The 17,538-nt window shown below is 34.2% G+C and overlaps 1 long non-coding RNA gene across 1 annotated transcript; it reads left to right on the top strand.

The window, feature by feature from the left end:
• The first annotated feature begins 15,639 nt into the window (after positions 1–15,639).
• LOC142161879 (uncharacterized) lies at positions 15,640–17,427 on the top strand. Its single transcript, XR_012693589.1, has 2 exons — positions 15,640–16,374; positions 16,829–17,427. It is a non-coding gene; the product is annotated as an uncharacterized LOC142161879 (long non-coding RNA).
• The last annotated feature ends 111 nt before the right edge of the window (positions 17,428–17,538 follow it).

The raw sequence follows: 17,538 nt of genomic DNA, 5'->3' as shown, positions 1-17,538 counted from the left end.
CAACTTGATGTCATCCTGTAATGCGCAATCTAGGATTCTGATTATCATCCCCAGCAGACTAGGCCAGACTCCGAGCTCTATTAGAGTCAGCTCTAGATCGTGAAAACCGTGTCAGAGATATAGCTACCACTCGCTAGCAGCAATTGTAGAACCAAGACCAACGTCTCCAGGATTTCAGGGCACAAATCCACGACTTGGCAGTCTACACCTCTCAAAGTTATGTAAATTGCCAAGGAATGGATTATGAAAGGTTTACAGAGCATGCACCCATTTTGGCTCGTCATCTAGCAATGGAGTTGGAAAGGATGTATCGTACGCTGAGAGGCCATCCAGGTCAAGCCCTCCTAGATATGCATGCAACATGTATTTTATTTTATTTTTCATTTCATTATGACAACGTAAATATTTACGGACATAAACAAATATTTAACAAACACCACGCAAATTCAAAAAATTGCACAGTAAAAGAAATTTATTTTATTTTTGATTTCTTTTGGAGTAGTTTTTGTAAGGCAAAAATCACGTGCTCACAGTAGTTTAGTGGATTACTCCCAAATTGACCAATTTACCCCTCAATAATTGCTTTTCCGGACAGGACTAGCGCGGGAGCGCATGACCAGCGCACATCCTGTGCATATCGAGTTTCTTTCTATCCAAATCAGTGAACTAGCGCGGGAGCGCATGACCCGCGCTAGTGGGGTTTTCTCTTGTTAAGATGTTGCTGCTCAACTTTTCGTCATTTGACTCCATTTTTCACTTGATTACCATCATAAATCCTCATTTGTTTATTGAACTCCTGTGAGACATTAAAGTCATGATTCGAGCCAATTTTTGCATTATTTGAAAATTTACAATAGTAAATCATCCTTAAGTTGAGCTAAAACATAGGCTATATTAAACAATTTAGCCTATTATCAAAGCTCACCCCCGAAGATAGGAGGGTGAAGTCTAGTCCATCTGTCCAATAACTTCTACGGCCCACCGTCCGCAACTGGTCTGGGCTGGGGCGCCATTGCAGCAACTGGCTAGGCCCCATCTGCGGGTAGTGCCCCCGGAGTCTGATACACTACAGTTGCATGTCCAAGAGCCTGAGTAGTAGGGGTTTGTGCTCCCCTTCCGGCCTGTGATAGAGCTGGATCTGCTTGAAATAAACTAGCATGAGTAATAGAATTCATGAACCGTAGCATACGGCTTATGACCTCCTCAAAACCCGGCGTTGTCATAAAGTATGCCGAGGTAGGCTCAGCTGCGAGTGCCTCATCTTGCTCCTCGATGATAGGATCTCCCGCAGGATCTGCTAGTGATACTACTGGGATATCTCTTGGGCGCCCTCGTCCCCTACCTCGGGTCGTGCCCTCCCCCGACCTCTGCCTCGGCCTATCACAACGGGGGGAGAAGCCCTTCCCGGGCTTGGAACATCAGCAGTGCATGTCTTCACCATCTGTGAGAGAATAGAAGAGGGAAATTTAGTATACCAACCACTGCACGATAGAAATGAATAAAGAGTAGTTTTCCTAACACCCCATAGCCTCTCGAAGATAAATACAGACATCTCCGTACCGATCTGCAAGACTTTATTAGGTTTTTCCATGACTTGTGAGACCTACGTGAACCTAGTGCTCTGATACCATGTTGTCATGACCCATTTCCATAACAGATCGTGATGACGTCCAACACCGTTGTCAGGCAATCCAACGCCGAAGTATTAGTTAATTCTTATTTTACTTACCCAAAATAGTTACAACATTTTCTTAATTTGCAATTAAAAATAGGTGATAATATGCAACATTCGATAATAATTATATAACCCAAAAGAAACGTTTAGTAATGTGTGTGCCAAGACCTGGTGTCACAAGTTATGGGCAACTAGTAGAATATACAAAAGAATAAATCCATATTACTGTCTGAAATAGAATAGATAGCAAAAAAATAAAATAAAGAGAGACTCCAACAAGCTGTTGAACGACATAGGAAGGGGCAGCTCACCGTGGAAGTCTCGGACTATGAATTAGGGGGCGCACCAGACTAATAGCCAGATGTACCTACCTCAGATCTTGTACAATTAAGTATAGAAGTGTAGTATGAGGACATAAACAATATGTACCCCGTAAATATCCCGTCTAATCTCGAAGAAGTGGAGACGAGAGGTCGACTTGATACTTACTAAGGTCAAATAATATAATGAAGTGTTACGCTAAGCATGGGAGTCACAAATAATCAATAGTTTGTACCAAGAGGTAATAATTCATGTTCTTAACAATTTTACAATTAGCCATTTACATTTCAAATATTTAGCAGATCAAGTCATGGATAAGATTTCACGTAGATATCATGCACACATTATGCCGAGGTCGACGACCCGATCCAACAGAAAATAAACTGTGCACTGCCAGAGGGTCGAATGGCGCGAACCATAGATGCATCTATTTCTACCGAGGCGATTGGCCCGATCCACAACTATCAATTAATATCAAGAAAACACATGAATGCATATTTATTTTCAAACAAATTCATACAAGTGTCCAACAAGTGTATACATTCGCTTATATTCCTTTCCAAGTCTCTAGTATACCCTAAGTGATCACATTAGCAAGAAAATATAGAGACATTCACAAATATAGCATGGTACGGGTCCTAGACTACCCGGGCAATTAACAGAATAGTAGCTACGCACGGACTCTCGTCACCTAGTGTGTATGTAGCCCCCGCATTTAGTAGCAATTATTCAATTATTACACCTATGGGGACAATTCCCTCTTACAAGATTAGAAAGGAGACTCACCTTGCTCCAAAGTGCACTTCCAATACCAAGAACGAGCCCGAACTCTCCATTTAGAGCCGAACGATCCAAAACTAGTTAAATGAGGTAGGAAGTAGTCAATATAAACTCACAAGATCATGTTCTAGCTAATTGAGCAATTTCCCAAACCTTAACACAAGTTTCCTAAAATCCGACCCCGGGCCCATGTACTCGGATTCCGAAATCCTTCGAAGGAAGTTGTTCTCTATAACCTAAGGATCAATAATATATGATTTCTAATTCATTTCATAACAAATTTTGTGGTTAAATCTGTCTTTTGTCAAAACCCTAGGTTTTACTCTAACCCCTTGTTTTTACCTAAATTCTAGTGTTTAATCTACCTAATACACAAGTATTAAACTAAGAATAGGTGGGATAAACTTACCTCAAGATGTTAAGTGGAAGTCTTCTCTCAAAAGCTCCCAAAATCGCCAATGGAAGAGTGAAAAGTGGTAGAAAGGGACTTATAACCCGTATTAAATGAAACTCACTGCTTCAGCGATTTCGCATCTGCGGCCAGGGGAACGCATCTGTGGTCCCACTTCTGCGAGAAATCGGACGCACCTGCGGAACCGTCCAAGCAGGCTGCGACCGCTTCTGCGGTATCGAAGTTGCTTCTGCGGATGGGGAGCCGCTTCTGCGGTTTTGGCTTGGCCTACCCTGGGCCGCATCTGCGCTCGATGGACCGCTTCTGCGGTTTCGCACCTGCGGTCGATCAATCGCAGGTGCGGTTATGACAGAAGCAGATGCTTCAGCACTTCTCAAATATTCCATCTCCACTGGAGCCTCGTCTGATTGATGCTTGGGGCTCCCGGGCCCCGCCCGAACGTACCGACAAGTCTGAAATCATGAAACAGACCTACTTGAACCTCAGGAACACCTGAAACAACGCTAAATCTAATAATCACCCCCTAAAACCAATTGAATCAAACTTATGAACTTCAAGTTCTTAACTTTCCTCTAACGAGCCGAAACGCCCTTAAACTACTCGGATTGACACCAAATTTTTCGTGCATGTCTTAAATGTTATATTGGACTTATACCAGGTTCTGGAACTAACATACGAGCCCGATACCCGTGTGATCAATCATTATTTAGTTTCTTTAAATCCTTAGAATTTCATTTTAATAATTTCTAATAAAAATTCATTACTCGGGCCAGGGACCTCGGAATTTGATTTCGGGCATATGCCCAAGTCCTATATTTTCCTATGGACCCTCCGGAACTGTCAAAACATGAATCCGGGTTCGTTTACTAAAAATGTTGACCAAAGTCAAACTTAGCCTTTTAAGAAAATCTTAAGGAATCAAATGAGCATATTTCAACCCAAATCCTTTCAGGTTCCCGAACCAACCATCCCCGCGGGTCGTAAATAAGTTAAAGCAAGTGCAGAAAGTTTTATTTAGGGGGACAGGGTTCTAAAAGGCAAAACGACCAGTCGGCTCTAAGACCTCCAATTGGTGATGCCGAGGTGGTATTGTTTGACCAACTTTATTATTTGTATATTTTTATAAGCTTTGAAATAAATAATTTCATGGTTGATTGTTCTCTCTCAAATATTTAAATTTCATTTTTTAGATTTTAATGTATAATATCTAGCATAAAATCTTCATAATCATAGAATACACATGTACGTAATATGCATTCTTATGCTTTTCAAAAGACATGTCCAACCTCACAAAATTGCTCGTTAAACTTGAGGAACTCATCGAATTTGATACTCATTTTATTCGACTTCATATATCTTGCAACACAACTAATGCCTAGTAATATTTGTTTCCGGTATCATTCTCATAATTTTATTTTAATATTTAATGTTGGCACTTTCTGTTAGCACATATATCGTGACCTAAACTGAATTAGTTAATTTTCTTTTCAAGGATATCAATTGTAAAATAGTAAAAAATATAGTAATTCCGAAAATAAAAATAAGTATAAGTTCCGTTGAAACATAGCCAATACAAAAGCTTAACTCAATATATTCTTAATGAAAGCGAGAATTGAAGAAGCAATATGAATGGCTAGAGAGTAAGGGAAGAACTTGCGGATAGAGTCATTGCAACTGTAAGAATTCTTTATTCTTTATGAATATGGATTATGATGAAAGGTTGTAACGGTCCAAAAATACGGAATATGAAAAGTTGAAACAATAATAACTATTTTATTTACATTTATAAATAACCAACTAAAAACTTTTATTAACAAATTTTTATATATAATATTTACATCTACAAATAATCAGCTAAAGAATTTTAAAGAACCAAAAAAGGTTGTGACGGAGTGGTAAGTACTCCTTCATCATAACCAGAGGTCTCGAGTTTGAGCCCTTGGGTATGGAGTCGTATTTGTTAGGGAGCGCTTTACCCCAATGTGGGACTTTCCGGCGCGAATCCGGATTTAGTTGGGCCCCAATATGGGTAGCGGACACCGGGTGGGAAACCAAAAAAAATTAAAAAATGTAAATTCTTTAATTTTATTACTTTTCACAACAATAAACAGTTACAAAACTTCAGAAACCTATTGCACTGGATAGAAAAGGCAAAGAAGCACATGTAATTATTCTTTTATGTTACTACACAATTACAAAAAATAAATAAATAAATAAATAAAAATTGCTTCTCTCTTCCTATGGAGAAATTCATAAGGAATTACAATTATTACCACAAACTACAAAATCAATTACTTGATGTTGCTCCAATTCTCCTCTGAAGATTATACATTGACAAATTTTTCATCCAAGCAATCTGCAGATCATGTCGATATTCAGTTATGTAGTAATTTTCATACAGTATAACAATCAAAAGTAAATTAGCAGAAAGAAAGATAAAAATAAAGTGTTGTTGAAACTCTTAATTATTTCAATAAACTTCAAGGATTATATGAAAAGAACTTGTGAGAAGTGAGAATTAAAAACCATAGTAGAAGAATGGTCAAGAAGTCGATTTATTGGTGCATAGTTATAATTCTATATTTCAATAGGGTCCATGAAATTGATATATTTTAAACAAAATAAATAGTGACATACCTAGTATTCTTTTACCAATTTCTGGTTAGCCATAGTCCTTTCTCTATTTTCATTTTCACTCACAGGGAGGGCAGTAAAATAAAAAAGCCCGAAGCTACTATTTCCAAATTCAAATTCAATTGAGAAAATCAATCATGAATTGCACAAACTAATAATCAGAGGATATCAAGTAAAGCAAACAAAATAATATAGGATTAGAATTAGATATCTGGAGAGCAAAATACTTATATTGGAGCACTCCTCATAGCATTGAAATTATTTTTGAGCTATTGGAAAAAAACTAAAGCATAGAAATTTAAAGGGAAGAAATAAATAGCAATAATGATAATGTTTAAGTGGTTGAAAAATTGTAACGGGAAAAAAAGAATAGAAAACGTTTTTAGGAAAAGAGATGTGTAGTATATTAATGATGAAAGAAATGACGAGGCACGCTTAATTGTTAACAAAAATTTAAATGCAAAAATAAGGGAAAAGGTATAAAATTTAAGGAAAAGGATAAATGTGATCCTTGGCCAAAGAAACATGCTACATTATTTTTTATTTTCCCAACTTTATTATATATAGATATAGATAGATAGAGTTTATATTTTATAACATTTCAAAGAATTTTTCTAACTATTAGATTAAATTGACGGACAACAACATACAATTTTTAATATCATTCCCTAATTGCCAAAAAAACAATATACTATAATTGGTTAACTTGCACTACTAGTATAAACATTCACTATATTTTAGTGTATATAATCTAAATTGATTTTAATATTGGACAGCTGCCAAAAGCCACTTCTTCTATAAGCGTTTAGGTGACATAATAGTCTAACCCTGAAATAATTGAGTTGGTTGAAGACTTGAAATGTTCAGGTACACGTGTAAGGGGAGCTTTGACTTTGTTTTGAGTTTTACTTTGGCTTAGCTAACTCAGTCACGTTTTCTTTGATTTGTTGCATCATATTAAAAATTTCTCAAAACATATATCTTTATGCCTAGTTAAATTAACGTATATTGCTACAACAAAGTAGTAATAAGTCTCACCCACCTCTGCTAATATTATATTATATGTCTATGGAAAAAGAGAGTAACCATTTTGGAGGGAGAAGATGTTGCATTTGTTAGCGCAGATGGAGAAGCCTTTCTTTTCCTTCAAAAAATTGGTAATTTCCCTCTTGATTAATTACCTGTGGAAAAGAACTGGTCGTGAAATTCAATATATAGCCCCTCTAACACTCTATTTGTATCATTGTTTCCCATCGTTTTATAATATATTATATTATTTTTTCTCCTATTGTTTGGATAGATTGTATTGGTTGTTATTGTTAAATAATATTTTATTATTGGTTTGACTTTATCGTATTGTACTGTAGCTGAGAAGTTTACTAAAATACCCTCAATTCTTTAAATATTAAATTTGTCAAAAATTATGCATAAAAATAATTTTAAAAAACAAAACAGAAAGAGGCAAAAACACCTTAAGAAAGCAGAACAAAGAAGCGAGACAAAACGCAAAACAAAGGAGCACAACTAATTAGAATTGAGTTAAAAGCAAATTAGGAGAAAAAATAAAATAGAAGGCGGCAAAACACCTTTAACGTTGATGGCAGAAGTTTTGAAAAAAAAATTAAAGTAGGTTATAGATTTGAGATTTGGAGTTAAAATAGAAAAAAAGGTAAAAGTTAAAATAGAATTGTGGAGTAATAAGTTAGGGCATAATTGGAAAGAAAAATAGGAAACAATCCCACCACAGTTTCAAAAAAGGGAACTTTTCATTGTTCCGGAATAATGAATTTAATAATACAATACAACCAATTTTAATAAAACAGTTAAAACAAACATTGTTTTAGGATAACAATACAATACGATACAATAGAGAACAACCATCCAAACAAGTTGTAACCGTCACTATTATATCTCCCCTCTCTAATCTATACTATATTAAAAACACGAAGATCCTTAGCAAATTGTCATTCGCTTTGTTTATCCTTTAAAAATATATATCATATTGGACAAAATTATAATTTGAGTTATTTTCTAATATTTAGGAATTCAAAATCAGTTAAATCATTCCTTATTTGAATTAAGTACAAAGTCCAAATATTTAGGATATTAAAATCATTTAATTTTTTTATATAAGTCGTTAAAAAAGGAAAAGGGAAATCGACAATCTAAAAACATGAACTAAAACACAAAACCATACAAAAGCTTATACGTAAAAATAATCTATATATCTACTTTTTCGAACAACGAAACTCCACAATAATTTTTGGCGAAATGCCTTCTTGGCCACCTAAACTTACACCGGATTTGAAAGTCGATATATGAACTTTCGATTTTCCCATTTTAACACTTCAACTCAACCGATTACTCATAAGTGAACACTTTTGACCTTTGACTGTGCTTATGTGGCAGCAACACAACTGACGTAGTCAAAGTGTGTGTTAATCACGCAGAAAAAGAGCGTCACTCAAATTACTAAACTTAAAAATATTAAAGTTGAATAAGAAAAAAGAAAAGTAAATGAAAGACAAACAAATAAAAAATAAAAAAAAAAGTCCTGAAACCTAAATCCCTCCCCGTAACCCCTTTCTTATCTTCTTCCTTACCTCCCCTCCCCCCCCCCCCACCCAATTTCTTTCTCGCCATAGTTTCTTCCCGGTCCCCTACCCACCTCCTTTCTCTTCGTTGCGACTTTGAACAATCTCTTGGCCAGGCTTCATTTCTCCACAAGCTAATTATTTTAGCGTGGGTAGCATTGGTTAGTCTATCTCATTTTCTCAGTTTGACGACAGGTATGGTAGTGACAACATTTCCGGCGATCTTCTTTGGCCGGTTGTGACTACAATATTACTGGAAATTTTCAGGGGTAGGAAGTAATAGGTGGTCAAGGAGGTCTGTTAATTTTTATTTTGACGAGTGCCACCAAGATGCCATTTTTTCCGATAGAAACCTTGTCGGAATGGTTTTGATATTTTTTTAAAAGATCTAATGGCTTATTTGGACTAATTTCTAGATTGAGGTTTGGTTAAGATATATACTAGGATATGAATTGTTCATATTTGAATATTTACCAGCGAAAATAGTGGTTGGGGAAGGGAACGTTTTGCAGGAGCTATGGTGAAAAAGAAAGGAAAGAGAACAAAAATTAAAAAAATTGATAAAATAATTTTAAAAAGGATGGGACCCAGATTTTACAAATGTCAAACAATAAATGATCTTAGTATCTGACGTGGTACTCACATCAGGCAATTGAGATACACGCTCTGAGGGAGGGGTTTATTATAACTATTTTTATCGAGTTGGGGTGCTAAAATGGAAAAATCGAAAGTTCATATATCGGCTTTCAAATTGGGTGCAAGTTTAGGTGGCCAAGAAGCCATTTCGCCATAATTTTTTGTGTTTTTGTACTTTTATTTTAATCGTGCAAGGTCAAGTGTGCATCTATATTTCCTTTCATATCAACCATTCAGGGGCGGATATATAGCATAAATTATGGGGCACATGAACTCATGGTCTTTCCGTCAAATTATGTATTTTATATACATATTTTTTAGAAATTGTCTAATATTATGTATTTGCACACATGCTCCAAAAAGACTGAATGGTACACTTGGTCGAATATTTATTCACCTAGAGGAATACGGATCAATTCTCACTTAGCACTTTTTTTCACGTTTTTAGTGGTGCACCCATGTTCACGAAATTCTAGATCCGCCTCTACAACCATTAGTCAATTTTATAGTTCAATCGATAAGTATTTTATATAAAAGCTTGGTAATAATACCAATAATAATAATAACAATAATAATAATAATAATAATAATAATAATAATAATAATAATAATAATAATAATAACTCATTATATAATATTCTATAACACAGACGTCCCGGTGAGGAGGTGTGAGAGGTTGACATTGGAGGGCCGACGAAGATGTAGAGGTAGGCCTAAGAAGAGGTGGGGAGAGGTGATTAGGCAAGACATGACGCATCTTCAGCTAACCGAGCACATGACTCTTGATAGGAAGTTATGGTAGCCGGGGATTAGGGTAGTACAGTAGGTAGTCTAGAGTATTCTTAACAGCAGTGTTGACGCACAATCTCGATTTCTGCTGGTAGTAGGTTTGTATGACTAACCGGTATTTTCTTTTATTATTGATCACCTTACTACTTTGTTATTTTTATTCTATGGTTGTTTGGTACTATCCCTTCTTGTCTATATTTTTATTATTGCGATGCCTATGTTTTCCTGAGCCGATGGTCTATTGGAAATAGCCTCTCTATCCTCACAAGGTGGGGATAAGGTCTGCGTACATATATATTACTATCCCCAGACCCCGCGGTGTGGGATAATACTGGGTATATTGTTGTTGTTATTGTTGTTGTTGTTGTTGTTGTTATTGTATTCTAAAACACAGATCAGTATTGAACAAATCACTAACAAAATATTTAAACGGTTGACAAGAGTCAACTACATTAATGATTTTACAAACACAAAAATCCAAAAAGTGAAATATTAAATTATTATTTTTACTCATGATAATTTAAATAATATAACACTATAATTATAATTAATTATTTTAAATTGGATGAGCTAATATGAAGAATTTGAATCAACAAAAAATAATTATTGCCTTCAATTTTGCGAATATATAATTAAGCCTTTAAATTAACTAATTAACAAGAATCAATTTAATTATTTTTCATATTTATCATATAAGTAAACTTATTTTCAAATTGACAAATCGAGTGTGACACATAAATTTGTTTTTACAAGAATAGCATTATTTGGTTATAATAGTATTAAGAGTCAAATTCGTAAATAAACAAACTTAAAGCAATCAGGAGGAATCAATAGAATACAAACTATATTCTATTTTTTATTTTTATTATTATTATTATTATTATTATTATTATTATTATTATTATTATTATTATTATTATTTTACAATTGACAACTGCCCTTATGTCACAGTTTCCCTTTATCAATTTTTTCTATGAGCATAACACCAACCTCTTCATTCCAAAATGACAAAGAAATTTATTTTTTTTAAAATTTATTTTATTTGACAAATCTTTGTTGGTAATAGTACTTATATTTTTTTGGTTTATTTTTGTATTAGATCATAGAAATAACAATATTTTTTAGAAGATATTTCTATAGAAGTCCTAAGAAACTACAATAACGAATCTAAGAACTTGAAAAGAATTTTTTTTCATTGAGCCATCTAATAAAATATTTAGTAGTCAACATTTCAAGAACATATACATTTTTTGTTAATTTTATTTTTAAAGTCCAACACATTATTTCTTAATTTTTTTAGTAATATTTTTAAAAAGTAATATATTTTATTGATATAGGATAGCGTGCATCTTAAGATTAGTTAATTTAAATGAGCAGGTATTCCAAAAGTTAGGAATCTTAACCCCACATTTTTCAAATAAGTAAGATTTGTTTATCAGTAATAACTTGTAAGTATCTAGATTTCTCTCTTTAGTTAAGAATATATACCCGAACTTGGAATATTATTGTTGCTATATATTTACTTTAATTTCTGCAAAACTAAACAAGTCTAAAAGAGGTGAGATTCGAGAGCAAAAAAATGGACATATGGCAGCACACATCAGAAAATTGAGCTAGGATTCTTACTTTCTTAAGTGGCTAAAGAATTTTAATATGTATTAAATAGTAAAACTGGCACTCACACATGAAGCGAATATAGCAATTTGGAATCAACTACGTGGTACTTCATTTTCCAAACATGTGGCCTGTGTCTTTTATAGTAGGCAAAGGAGAAAGCATCACAAAAGAAAGATAATTTTTGAAATTAAATACTTTAGGGAGAAATTCAAAAATAGTCAGATTTATAAGTGGTCGTTTAAAAATAGTCCGGTTTCAAAACTAATCGAAATTTAGCCACTTTTTATGTGAAGATAAATATGAACGAAAACACTGTTCAAAATCCGAAAAATTACTCCAGCATAATATACTTGTACTGGAACTCCAGTCTAATATACCGATCCGGCATAATATACTGGAGTTTAGAGCACCGATGCTTATGCTAGAGCCAACAAAGTATACCGGTCTAGCATAATATGCTAGAAGTTCATACACATGTGCACCGAACTCCAGTATATTATATTGGACCGGTCTCTATTGCAACAAAAAATGGCTATTTTTCATCGATTTGGTAAAAGCTGGCTATTTTTGAATGACCAATCTGAAAACTGGCTAGACCGTGCTATTTTTACACTCTTCTTTGCTATTATGAGTTTATGACCCACGAACCATTACGTACGTAAGAAGCCCAATTGATAAAAGCCTAAAACTGTTGCATCGTTCGTAATAATATGTTGTTATGGGCTGTTTGGCAGTTAAAGAGGTTAAATTAGAACAGCTGGAAGCAGCTGAAGAAACAAAGCATTCAAAATTACTTTTCATGTCATATGGGGACCATCTTTAATGAAGGTGTGAACCCTTAAATTAGCTGATTGCTATGGGAAACAGAACATTAACGTTGAGAAAGACAATTAGCCACCCCCTATGATAGCAATTCGGGTAGTGATGGCTTATCCTTTCCTTGAGAAAAGTTTTGAGGCTTAAAGACACCCTTTCATATTTTCCAACAATAATTCAGAACGTACAATATACAAGGTGTCGTTTGGTAAGGTGCATAAGAATAATACGGAATAGTGTGTATTAGTAATGCATGGATTAGTAATGTATGAGTTAGTAATGCAAGTATTAGTTATGCAGATATTATTTCTTATCTATTGTTTGGTGTGGTGTATTAGAATTATAATGTATTGCATAATTTTTGAGAAAAATAGTTGTTTACAAAAATATCTTCCATATTCTCTAGCTTTAAAAGGACTTTAAAGACAATTATGTCTTTAACCATACTAATACATGCATTAATAGCCTTGGTATTACTAATGTCATGATTTTCTATGCATTACTTATACATAGGATAATACCAAGTATGATGTTAGTTATACACAGGTTGAAAAAATGTATCAAACAAGGTATTAATAATGCATAGAGCTAATGTTTGCATTATTTTTTCTAATACCTCCTACCAAACCACCCAAAGAGTACTGTGTAGTAAAAGGTGCTTGTACATTACTGCCAGGTAATCATACTTAGAGCCCGTTTGGATTGGCTTAAAAAAGTGACTTTTAAACACAAGTGCTTAAAAGCAACTTTTAAGTGCTGGAACTTGTTTTATAAATAAGCAATTACCTGTTTGGATAAAGTGCTGAAGCTTAAAAAAGTTGTTGAAGTGTTTGGTAAATAAATGTTGGTAAGCCCTTTTTTTTTATTAAAAAGACAAAAATATCCTTAAAGTTGTTAGCATTAAAAGAAGCTGATTACTACAATATATTTAATTATGAATTAATGCAAATAAAAAATAATTTATATTTTAATTTAATTGATTACTTTAGATAATTTTTATAAAATGTAATTCTTGAATGCTTATTTTTCACTACTTTCAATCAAGTAAACTTCCATAAAAGTCTCAACCTATTTGAAATACCAAATTATTTTGTTGAATTGCTTTTTGCCTTTTGTCCATTTACTCTTTACAAATTAAAGATATTATAGAGAAATTATTAGTTTATTGAGTTGCACGCGATGGTACTCCTAACAAATTCTGGAGAAGATTCACAAAGAGTAAAGAGATCAGAGAACTTATTAGAACAAACCATCAAGTTTTCGAAGAAAGTTTCAAGTTTTAAAAGAATTGTACTTCCAGAAACATATTGCTAGTATATATGTGCACTAGTAGAAGCACAACTTTTCTAATATGAACTAATTTCATTAAACATCTTCCTCTCAGTGTAGGGATAAGCCTAAGATTTAGAGAAATCAAAGTATGTATTTAAAATTGGCTTTGCGTGAATACAATTGGGCGTGATGCTTGTGGAAAACTGCAGAAAATGAAGATGAAGCATAGAGGAAGAGGAAAGAAGAGGAACGGCTGTCTTCAGAAGTGAAGAAAATAGGAGAAGTGTTTCTGTGATTTAGGATAATTTTGGTATTATGAAAACTTATAATAGACAAGAAAGTAATTTTATTAGTCAAACCAAAATGGCTTTTAAGCCGAAATCGGAAAAGTTGGGGTCAGCCAACTTGTTGCTTTTGACTTTTTTAAGCACATTTTACCTTTTTTTAAGCATTTTTTTTTACAAACACTCCATAAAATAAAAAAGTGTTTTAGATGCACTTTTTTACCAAACTAGCTTTTAAGCCCATCCAAATACCCTCTTAATTAACTTATTAGATTTAGATGCACCCAGGAAAAGTTGATATACTTAGGGTGTGTTTGGTATGAAGGAAAATATTTTTTGGAAAATGTTTTACAATTTTCCCATGTTTGGTTGACTTAAATGTTTTGGAAAACATTTTCCTCATAAACTCATTTTCCTCCAATTATTTTCCTCCAATTGGAGGAAAATGTTTTCCCTATCAAGAGAAGGGAAAACATTTTTCAAAAACTCTTTTTCAACTTTTCACACCCTATTCCGATCCTCATGCCTACCAACCCACTTCCACACCCCACCTACCCATACCTACCCCATCCTACCCCCACCCCACCCCCACCCTCATCCTAAATAAAAATATTATTAATAGTACTTTCTTTTCAACCAAATGATTTAGAAAAAGTATTTTCTTTCATTTCAACAAAATGATTACTTTATTTTTATTTTATAGAAATAGTACTTTTTTCAATCAAAGAAAGAGTATTTTCGTTATAGTTATGGAGCATAAATTTTAACATTATTTTGCGTAAAAAAGTAAAGCAACACATTAGTTTCGTTGGGTTTGTGTGAAATTTTAGAAGAATAACTATTTTTTTTTAAAAAATAGAGTCCTGAAAACGTTGGGTATTTGAGGGGGGTGGGGGGGAGGGGCAAGAAAACATGGAGACTTGGGGGAAGGAGATGAGGAGAGTAGTATAAAAAATATTTTATACTCTCTAACCAAATACTAGAAAATATTTTTTGGAAAAAGTTTTCCACTCACCAACCAAAACAAAGAAAACTAAGTGATAAAACTACTCATTTTTCATGAAAATATTTTCTAGAAAAACATTTTCCATGAAAAATATTTTCCTTCGTACCAAACACACCCTTAATTGCTTATCAGAAAGTGTAAAATATACTATAATCTAGTATCAAAAGATCGACTTTCTTTCATTGTTCTTTTGTACGTAGTCAATCTAATATGTCTAAAATTTTCTTCAATTATTAATTTATTATTATCATCTTCATTCACTATATAAACAAAATTAGATACAATAGTAGCTAAACTAGAGTCAAGAAAACTTGATTATAGTACATCATGTAGATATGTCTATCCCATATTGTATTATATTCATGCTGTATTTCACAAGGTGTTCCTCAGACAAATGAGGATTATTTATTACTAGAATATAAAATTATCTTTGAAATATCTGTCACTTTTCCTCTGCGTGGAATTGGGGGTCCCCACCTTGTTTCTCACTTGGCTTGGACAGGCAATGTTTGAAAGTGGAGCGCTCAAACAGATAAAAATCCAGGACAGAGCAATTTTAAAGAGCTTTGTGTTTGACAAAATAAGATACAAACAAAGAGAGATTTGTGATTTCTGATCACACTTTGTCTTTATATTGCCTAATTATAAGAAGCTGTCCTTTCAGCATAGGACAAGTTGAAACTTTTTGTGTTCCCATTGGAAGCTTCACCTCCTTCTATTCTGCAGCCTAATGAGGAGGAACTCAGGATAGTATTGGGGGGGGGGGGGGTTGCACAGGGTGGGGAGTATTAGTAGGACAATAGTATCTTGATCGGTTGGAAAATTACCTAGTTTAACCAGTTAGTATTGATTGATGGTCAAAGGGGGGAAAAAACTGCAGGAGCTATTTTTAATTCCCATCATGTGCATCTCAAGGCTGTGATGTGCATTAAGGTTATTCATAATTGTTTGAACTTAAATTAGGTCCTATTGGAGCGCACAACTAAGCAATATGGTTGTATCTATTGTTTCACTTATTATATTTGGCAAAGACAGTAATCAAATTCTTTTTACCTATCTCGTTAATGTGATCAGAAATAGAAAAATATGGATGAAATTAAAAAAGACGTATTACTACATTCTCTTATTCTATAAGAGAGAGTTAAGCACCTCTCCGTCAACATGCCTGCCTGTGCTATGTGGGTATCTTGATCATTTTACATTACATTCTCTTAATCTATAACAGAGAGTTATCTCTAGCCTTTCTTGTGGATTTCAAATGACGAAAAAAATCAGAAATATTCAGCTCCCAAGTACGCAGCATTTTGGAATTCCGTTTTATTCCTAAAGATCAGGTTTCCCAAATTACTTCTACTATGTCTGCTGACTCACACTCCTGAAAGAACGCCATCTGCTGTTTTTGCTTTTGGGTGGACGGTGGGCAATATCAGATATTACTTTTCTTCCCCTACAATTTTTAATCAGTTTACACTCTGTTTATTGTTTAGTTTCGCTTTGTTCTTCGGCTTTGTTGCTGCTACTCTTTTGATCACTTCCAGGTGAGATCAATTTACCCTATACTATTTCAATTATCTTCGTGATCTTCTCTTTCTACGTGGTAGCTTCTTTGTTTCTATTTTAGCTTCTGCCTGTAGGTGTTTGAGAAAATTACTCAACGAATTAGGCTTTTCTTTTGTACCAGGGTGTACTGATCAAATTTGAGGTGAAGCATTTACACATTTTTTAAATTTTTGAACTAAAAATTAGCAAGAAATTATGTTGAACTACTAAAAATTAAAATCTTAGGAGGAGAAAAAATAAAGATTAAAAATATGAAGAAAGACTAAAATTGCAGAAGAAAAATGATAAAATAATTTGTACGAGCCTTTGATTAAGTGATACATTGGACTGATGTTCCAGCTTACTTGTAGAGCAAATGAGTTTGCTTTTCAAATTTTCATAATTATTTAAATTTTACTACTTTATATTGGTCAATTTCCATCTCTCTGTTAGGCCTTCCATGTTATATGGAACTGAATGTTGGCCGGTAAAGAACTCACACATCCAGAAAATGAAAGTAGCAGAGATGAGGATGTTGAGGTGGATGTGCGGGCATACAAGAATGGATAAGATTAGGAATGAAGATATTCGAGAGAAGGTGGGCGTGGCCCCCATGGAGGACAAGATGCGGGAAGCAAGACTCAGATGGTTCGGGCACATTCAGAGGAGGAGCACTGATGCACCGGTGAGGAGGTGTGAGCGACTGGCTGTAGTGGGCACGCGGAGAGGTAGAGGACGACCTAAGAAGTATTGGGAAGAGGTGATCAGACAGGACATGGCGCGACTTAGGATTACTGAGGACATGGCCCTTGACAGGAATTATGGAGGTCGAGTATTAAGGTTGTAGGTTAGGGGAGAGTTGTGAATATTTCTACAGCACAATAGAGTGAGACTAGCCAGTTAGGAGTTGGACTAAGAATGTCATTGGTCGTCTATTGATGCAGGGCTTTACCTGCTTAGTTTTACTATACCAACCATCTTTTTCGTATTTCTAATTCTGTATTTCATATCTATTGTATTGTTGTTATTTTATTATGCATTTTTATTATGCATTTTTATGGTACTAATATATCGGCTTCTGTTGCTTTTGAGCCGAGGGTCTCCTGGAAACAGCCTCTCTACCCTTCGGGGTAGGGGTAAGGTCTGCGAATATATTACCCTCC

This window comes from Nicotiana tabacum, chromosome 7, assembly GCF_000715075.1.
Source record: "Nicotiana tabacum cultivar K326 chromosome 7, ASM71507v2, whole genome shotgun sequence".
Taxonomy (NCBI): Eukaryota; Viridiplantae; Streptophyta; class Magnoliopsida; order Solanales; family Solanaceae; genus Nicotiana; species Nicotiana tabacum.
This window is presented reverse-complemented; position numbering and strand designations above follow the sequence as displayed.